The sequence below is a fragment of the Arachis duranensis genome, chromosome 6 (genome assembly GCF_000817695.3).
Source record: "Arachis duranensis cultivar V14167 chromosome 6, aradu.V14167.gnm2.J7QH, whole genome shotgun sequence".
NCBI classification, from domain to species: domain Eukaryota; kingdom Viridiplantae; phylum Streptophyta; class Magnoliopsida; order Fabales; family Fabaceae; genus Arachis; species Arachis duranensis.
This window is the reverse complement of record NC_029777.3, coordinates 7,307,742-7,316,533: the sequence shown is the minus strand read 5'-3', so window position 1 is coordinate 7,316,533 and position 8,792 is coordinate 7,307,742. Positions and strand designations below refer to the sequence as shown.

The following is an 8,792-nucleotide window of genomic DNA, read 5'->3' as shown; positions in this document are numbered from 1 at the left end:
CACACAATACAAAAATTGAACAAACCATGGACGTGAATTTGAAGGAACATGCACATTACTAGTGCATTGAGTGTTGTTTAATTGCTCAACTAGATGATTATTGATATAAAGGTGATATCGGACCGATATGTAATTTATACGTGAAAAAAAAAGTTAATATCTGTAATCAAAATTAAATCGATAGAAACTCAGCTGCAAATGTCTTCAAATAAAGTTAATAGTTAAGAAGAATTATATGACTATTTTGCTCAAAGACAAGCACGTGTTAGTTTTTATTGTAAGTTTTCCAATTATTTTGATCATACAAACTTCCAAGCTGAGAGTGAATGCATTGGAGCTCCCTTCCATGAAACAATTAGACTCTTACCATTTTTGTCGACGCTGCAGAACTTACCAAAAGTAAACTCCTTAGCAACCAAGTTAGCTTGGTAAAGCGACGATTCACTGAACCCTGTTTCCACCATTTTATACCTCGCGAAGAACCTTCTCCAAACATCTAACTTCACATTCCTAACTGTCCTTTCTTTGCCTTCAGCAGCGACAATGTTTCTTATCCCCGCGGCACACACTGCTTCCACCGCCATTCTGCACTCGCTATCTTCTTTCAGGCACGTTTCAAGACAATCCATGAATGCTGAAAAGTAGAACAACGCATCGATGAATCGGTTCACAAAAGAAGGCGAGTTATGATTTGAGTCTATCTCCAGCACTATCATAATTGACGGTTTTATATTCCTTATAACCAGCATCAAATTTTCCAAGCAATTAGGCCTTGAAACCAGAGTCCTAAGAAAATACGCAGAGTACACAGCAACGCCTTCATCGTCGTCCACGTCGAAATCATCCAACTTGATTTCTGCCAAATCTGTCACGATAATCGCCTTATATGAAAACGGCAGGTTCAGTGACTCGGCAAAACTCGTTAACCTTTGTCCTGTACCTTCTATTTTCTTCTTCTCTGCGCAAGTTCCAATGGCGGTTACCTTAAAAGACTCCACACAAAGCAAGATTCTCCACCATAGCTTGTACACCAGGGAATTGCATTACTTGATTGAAAGGCAGTTTCTGATGGCACTTAAGAGACTCATTCACACTCATCTTTCGAATCATTTCAGTTTCTTCATTCTTATTCTGATTCTGATTCTGATTCTGATTCTGAGTATCATAGTATGATGACATTACAACTTCCATTACCCTTCCGGTTTCTTTGTTGATCCTTTGGCGAAGCGCTTCGGCGAAGTGAAAGATAACTCTCTGAGCAGCGTTTGCGATGACATCTGAATTCCATTGACAATGGAGGAGTAAGCGGCTGGCACGTTCGAATTGCCGGCACCCTACTCTCTCTGCAGCTGCAAGAAGAAACTGAGCAAGCTCCACATCTCTGTTCTCTTCTTCCGACAAGTTTCGAACATCCAATCCATAAGGGTGCATGGGGATGCAGAAATCATCGTTCCAGTGTGCAGAGTAATGCACATACCTTGCCCCTGCAACTCTCATGATTTCTTCAGTTGACAATCTTTGATTCTCCGAACAAGTACTATTCTCGATGTTGTCGCTGCTGAAGTTGTCGCTTATGTTTTCCCCGGTTAGCTTCTTGAACTTGCTTCCATAGTTTCTCAAGAGCTCCAATGATGCTATTGTCAAAGACGACGGTGCCTGATGAATATTCTTGAATTCTATTGTTTCTTGAAACTCTTGTGAAGTTGGTTGGAGACTATCATAATCAGGGTCAAAATTGATGACATCTTGTAGGATCATGTCACCAACTTTGATATCTTCATCATCATGGTCATGCTTGCGTTGATGATGCTGCTGATGTTTGAACAGATTATCTCCTCTACCTAATTCCATTACTGCTGAGAAACCTTGCTTCTCTTGTAACACAAACTTCTCTTCATGGATATTAACAGAATCATAACCGCCTTGGAATCCACTGAAATTGAATGGTGTGGAGGAAAGAGGCCCAATCCCCATGTCACGTCGCAAACGAATACGAAAAGAAGAGAGAGCTGAGCAATTTACACTCAGGACAATGTTCTTAGGTTGATAAACATCGAGGAGAGTGTTACTATTATGTTTGCTCTATCATGATCCTAAGTAGAAAAAACTAATATTTAATTTAAGCGAAGCTCATAAATAATGAGCATGCTAACACAAAGTTACCATCGAAAAATACAAGAGAGAACTGATATTTACATTATTTTATGTTTTTTATTATTTTAAGGATTATGCTACATGTATACCAAAATCAGCGATTAAAGTCAACCATCAGTATAAAATATATATTAAAATATAAATATATATTGAAAATAAATTAAATTATACATGTATTTATATATAAATACATTGGTAGCTGATTTTAGTGTACAAATAGTATTTTTTTATTTTAATTATATATATTATCAAAATTAAATTTATATTTTTAATACTAAAAGGAAAAATTCTACATAAAAACAAATATACCATTTCTCAAATATATAAATATTGCAAATCACTATGGGGAACATGCATGTAAGGCATGACGCAACTTTGAAGGTGATGTTCTCGATGTTTCTATACATTGCAGTCCGAAGCCAGCAATTTTTTAAAGAAACCAATCATTTATTAATTAGAGTGATCTCACCAAAAGATAAAAAATATGTTGTCTGCTCCTATACATTTTAAAAACCAACACAAATAATACAGAGAGAAAAATCAATGTGTCAATCCTTTTTTTTCCTACAATGTGTACAAGTTGAATATGGATATGAATGTTTTTCAAAAGATATAGATAATTTATTGACAAAAATAAAACATAATTTTTTATTTATAAGAATTAGAAAAATAATAACACCTACTCATAAATAAATGATGGTAGCAAATTAATATACCAATAACAGCAGAAAAATGTAACCAAAAAAATTAGAATAGAGATAATAACTTAAATAAATTTTTTAATATAAAAAATCTTTTCAATGTAAAAAGTAAATATTATGAGTTACCAAATGATTAAAATAAGATATCAGAAAGTCATAAGTCATTGTACAAAATGTACATACATAAAACCAAACAATTTAAGTATTAAAATTTAGAAAACAACAACTAAGATAAAAATACTACAAAACACAATTGTTATTGTGTGACTAATATTCCTAACTACAGATCTCGCATTGAAGATCTAGACGGTAAAAACAAAGAATTAGATATCTAAAACACACTATCTAAATTTGAGTTCATTCAAATGATTGATGAATATGCAGTGGCTAATTTATAACGATAATTTTGTGTATGTGCGAAAATGACTTTCTCTCTTCTCTTTTCTAGTATTTTTCTATTCTATTTTAGATGAGACCTCTCTCAATCAACTCTAACTCAACCTCAATCACTTTACTCTCAACAAAGAGCAACCATAGATTTGGACACTAACATTTGGGTCTTTTCTCCACTTAGAAAAAGATCACAAAATCCAATAAATCTCTTCTCCTTACGACTATGTGGAGGTAATTGTCAATCTGACAATTAAACAACAAGTTTCAAACTTCCACCTTGGTAATTGCCTTGGTCATCATATCAGAACTATACTCATCAGTGTGAACGTTTTCAAGTTTCACCAACTCAATATCCAAAACATCATGTATCCAGTAATATTTCACATCAATATGTTTGGATCGATAATAAAAAATATAATTTTTTTCTAGATGTATAACACTTTGACTATTACAAAACAATACATACCTCTCTTTGTCCAAAATTAAAAGTATTTACAAAATCTTCATTATCAATTCTTTTAATTGAAACCAAATTCAAACAAATATATAGAACATGTTTAACATCTTTGAGTTGCAATCACATTCCTATATTAGTCTCAAAACAAATATCTCCTATATCAATCACCGTAGCCAAACCATCGTTACCCTTCTTAAGTACTTCAAAATTATTTGGAGTATAAGAAATGAAGAACTCCTTTTTTAATAAATATGTATTAAAGCACCATTATTAGTTGTCCGGTTGAACTCATCATCATAAATAAGATTGATCTTATACTCATAATCAACAATATCAACAATAAGAAGATTATTTGAAATAGAAGATATATTATCATTACCACCAATCCACCATCATCCTTCTTTTCTTACTTATTTTTGTTCTCCTTTTTTTAAAGAAAAAAATATTTTTGGACGTGGCCCATTTTATGACATTAATGACACTCAATATTTTTATATCTTGACTTCGATTTACTCCTGTTTTTACTTCTACTTTTTTTATCTCTGCTCTGATTTTTTTTCGTATTTTCAGTGAGTAGCATTTCAAAGTGTGATGAAGAATTATGCGTCTTCTTTCTCATCTCTTCATTTAAAATGATACCCTTTAACAAGTTGTATGGTCACTTTACTATTCAGAACAGAATTAATAAGAGATATATGAAATGTCTTTCAAAAATTTGGTAGAGTATTTAGCAACCACAATTTATGAACATTATCTTTAAACTTGATTCTCATACTTAACAACTAATCAAAAACTCCTTAAAATTCATTTAAGTAATCTAATACCAACAATTTGTCTTTCTATCTCAAATTCATCAACATACCCAATAAGTATAATTTATTATTGTCGGACTTAAAAGCATATAAGGATTCAATTTGATTCCACAAAACTCGAATATGCGTTTCATTAGCAATTTGATTATAAATATTATCATCCATCCATTGCCTAATAAAATCACAAACTTGTTGATGTTCAAACTTCAAACTCTCATTCTTCTTATGTTTTAGACTCTGGCTTATGTATAGTAAATATAGGTAAATATAAATTTTTGACAAATAACAAATATTTTATTCTGTCATTCCATAGATGAAAATTAATGCCATTCAAATTTATCATCCTATCTAGTAGAATTATTTTTTTTTATCTTTCAACTAAGTTATAACCAAATGTTTAAAACTGAATTCTGATGTCAAATGATAGGAATAAAACACACAAGTTTTTTTGTAAGAATTAAATGAGCAATAATATCTACTCATAAATAAATGGCAGTAGCAAATTAACACACCAATAGTAGTAAAAAATGCACGTAAAAATCAGAAATAGAAAAAAGAACATAAAGGATTACCATGTGTTCATAACACGCAACGGAAGAAAAGAAGGTAATCTTAAAGATCTATTTTTGTGTTTAAACTTTATTCCAATAATAAATATATAGTAGATTAGATATAAATACCTGAGTACGCTAGTAAAAAAAAATCTTTTTCTCCTTCGATGGTACGAAGGCGCTATGCGTATCCACACCGAGACCAACCTTTGCTATCAACGCTTTGACCAATGGATATCTGATCTAAATTGAGAACCTCTTTGCAACTTTTTGCACACCATAAAATTCTTCTACAAGAATTAGGCTCACATACATTTATGTGCGTAGAAGTAAAGGAATAAAACCCAACCCTAGTGTTTTATTCTCTCTTATTCTCGTCACATTCCTCTACTCTTGGCATACATATATATAGTATAAGATTTGTTACTGATTTTAAATTTGAATCTTAATTCAAATTTAAATCATATCTTGAAATTTCAAATCTGAATCCTTCAAATTTTATTAATCATATCATAACAATTTAAAACATAATCAATTTATTGGATCTCATCCAAATTTATAATTCAATTTTAGAAATAGAATAACTAATTATTCTCAAATCTCATTTAATATTCTCAATTATCATATTTTTATTATATTCTTAGTGCTAGCAAAAATCACAATAATATTCCATTTGAATTAACATAATTATTTATTTGATCAAATCAAAATAATAATTAAATATTTCTACAACAAAGATTAGAACACTCGTTAGTGTGTGACTTCATAGGTTCAATACTAAGCGGGTAGTAAATTAGTCACACTAAATTTACTAATCAAGGTTGGCGTCTAGCAACACTCCTGAACGATCCGATAGTATGAAATAATATATTTTTACTAAGAACCTTAGAAGAACAAAGTATAATTCCTTCTATCTTTCTAGCTCTTGGTTAACCTTAGAGTATGATTTACTGTCAAATTCTAACTTGTTACCATTATTATAATGAATTGTGAATGACTTAAGAAACTCATTTCTTCATTCATTCAATTCCCTTGGCCAAGGTTTTATTCATCTCAGTCATTATAATCATAGAGCTCAAACTCTTTACCAAGAGTTGACAGATTCCTTATTGACTAATTATTAAGGCAACTACTCAAATGAAGATGTTAAAAACATCTTTTTTATGAAGATTCTTGTGTTAAAAGTGTACTTTGTTTGTTTAGCCACACTTTAAAAAAAAAACACTTTTGTAACACATCAAAATTAAACCATACATTTCACTATCTAATGATAAAAAAAAACATCTTCATATGAAAACAATAGTAAAATCTTCATGGTAGTATCCACCAATTATTAATTCTACAAGTATTTAAATCATACACAATATCCATTCAACTAGCACCCTAGGGTATTAGGTGTCCGGAATCAAAGTATAATAAATACATTGTTAATTACTATGACAGTTGCAGGTCAAAGAAAACTCTACTACTATGTTCATCTTGAGAATATCCTATTGACAAATATGCGGTAATTATAACCATTAGGAATTCTCAAAGTGAGTCAGTTTAAATTAAATTATAAAAGATTCATCTCTCAATATTATGATCACTATCACAATGATAAATCTCTAAATTTAATTAAGGATCTTATTATATTAACATTTTAATATAATAACAATAACAAATTATTTGACACATGATTGATTGGATTGTGGTTATACTACTTATTCCCAACAGAACATACTAAAATTTTTAACGTGAAAATTCTCTTTAATGTGAGAAGTAAAAATCACGAGTTACCAAGAACAGAAAAATCACTTCATTATGATCAAAATACGGTACAAGAAAGTCACAAATTATTGCACAAAATATGCATAGAATAAGCCAAATAACCAAAGCATTAAACCTTACAGAATAAGAACCAAGAAGATAAAAATACCACAAAGTAGAGTTGCTGTTACGTGACTAATATCTCCAACTACAAACCTAGTATTAAAGATTGGAACGGTAAAAATAAAAAACTAGGTGTCTAAAACACATTGTCCAAATTTAAACTCGATCTAACAGTTAACGAATCTGCAGACTGCAATAACCAATTTACAGAAATAATTTTGTATATGTACAAAAATAGCTTTCTCTTTTCTTTTTTTTAATATTTTTTATATTCTCTTTTAAAAGAAACTTTTCTCAATCAATCTTAACTCAACTTCTCATTTCACTCTTAAAAAAAAGCAATCATGAACTTAAATATTAATATCAGGAGCGGAACTAAAATAATTCTTAAAAGAGAACCAACATAAAAATATAATTTTAAAAAAAAATAAAATTAAAAAAAGATTAATATAAAAATTAATAACCTTTATACATTAAAATTTTTAATTTGAGGGGCCATTGCCCCTTCTCCAATACTTATTTCCGTCCCTAATTAATATTTAAGCATTTTTCCTATACATAAAAGGAGTCTAAAACTTAACAATTATTTTCTATATACTGGTTTTATAATTTATATTCTTATCATCAAAAAATGAAATAAAGTGACACTTTTGCTTAAGTAAATTACTATACTTTATCCTATAATAATGTGATGATCAATTTTAACGATTAGTCGATTACACGACAAAGCATTTTTAATTTATCGTGGTCTGCTATAAATTTGTCTTTATTGTAAAAATGGTCAAGATCCAAACAATGCATAATACCTACACCGGGAGGATTTGTATAATTTTAAATTCAATACAAGAGAACGATGGAGGGATAAATTAAGGATGAGCGTTTGACTGACGACTGCATCCAATGAAACAGGGAAGCAACCAAAATGTCAAAATCAATTAGATCTTATCTACATTTTTTTCTTTTTTTGAAACATATTTTTGTCAGTGTATCAGCAAATAAATTACGGGAATATTCTATGATTGATGGTTTATTATGAAAATTTAGGTATTCATGAGAATTTTCGGTTTATTTTATTTATGTTTAGGATATTTGTATTGTGGCTCTTTTTTATTATTTAAAATTAAATTTAAAAGTTTAAAAAGCTTATATTTTTTAAACAAACTCTCTTTTTCTCTAGTATTACTGATGTATCACAATATGAATAAAGTAGAACAAAAACACTTATTTATTCTTAAAACACCTAAAACATTGCATTATTAATATTGAAACAAGATTGGACACCAAAAAAAATTGAAACAAGATTTTGCTGTGCTGTCTTAGGAAACTATACACCTGTGGGTAAAGAAGATTGATTACATTTTAAAAATAAAAAATATTATTTACACACAAAAATTAATTACTAAAAACAGTCATCATATATTTGTATATAAATACAAATATAATTTAACTTGTTTTNNATTCTATACTAATTATTGATTTTAATATATATATATATATATATATTTAACATAATTATTAAATATTTATACTAGTATAAATTGATTTTTTTAAATAACTTCTAATTATAGATATTACAACATCACAAATTTACTCACACTATACAATTACACATAAAACTTAAGAGTTTCCATCTATTATTTGGCCTTCGTCAAGTTTCAAATATGGATGCAGCATATTATGAGATGAGCCATCATAATTTGTCATTTTAACTAAAATCTTTGCCACATTATACTAATAAAATATTGGTTATTTTTATTTTGGACGATCATTAGAGTATTAGGCTTTTTGTTGTTGGTATAATTCATTACAGTATTAGTTAATTGCTACCTATTGCCAACAAGACTTTGTGTGT

At 29.5% G+C, this 8,792-nt stretch overlaps 1 pseudogene; it reads right to left on the bottom strand.

The window, feature by feature from the left end:
* Positions 1-263: 263 nt before the first annotated feature.
* On the bottom strand, positions 264-2,082 carry LOC107492308 (DELLA protein RGL1-like; annotated as a pseudogene).
* Between the last annotated feature and the right edge of the window lie 6,710 nt (positions 2,083-8,792).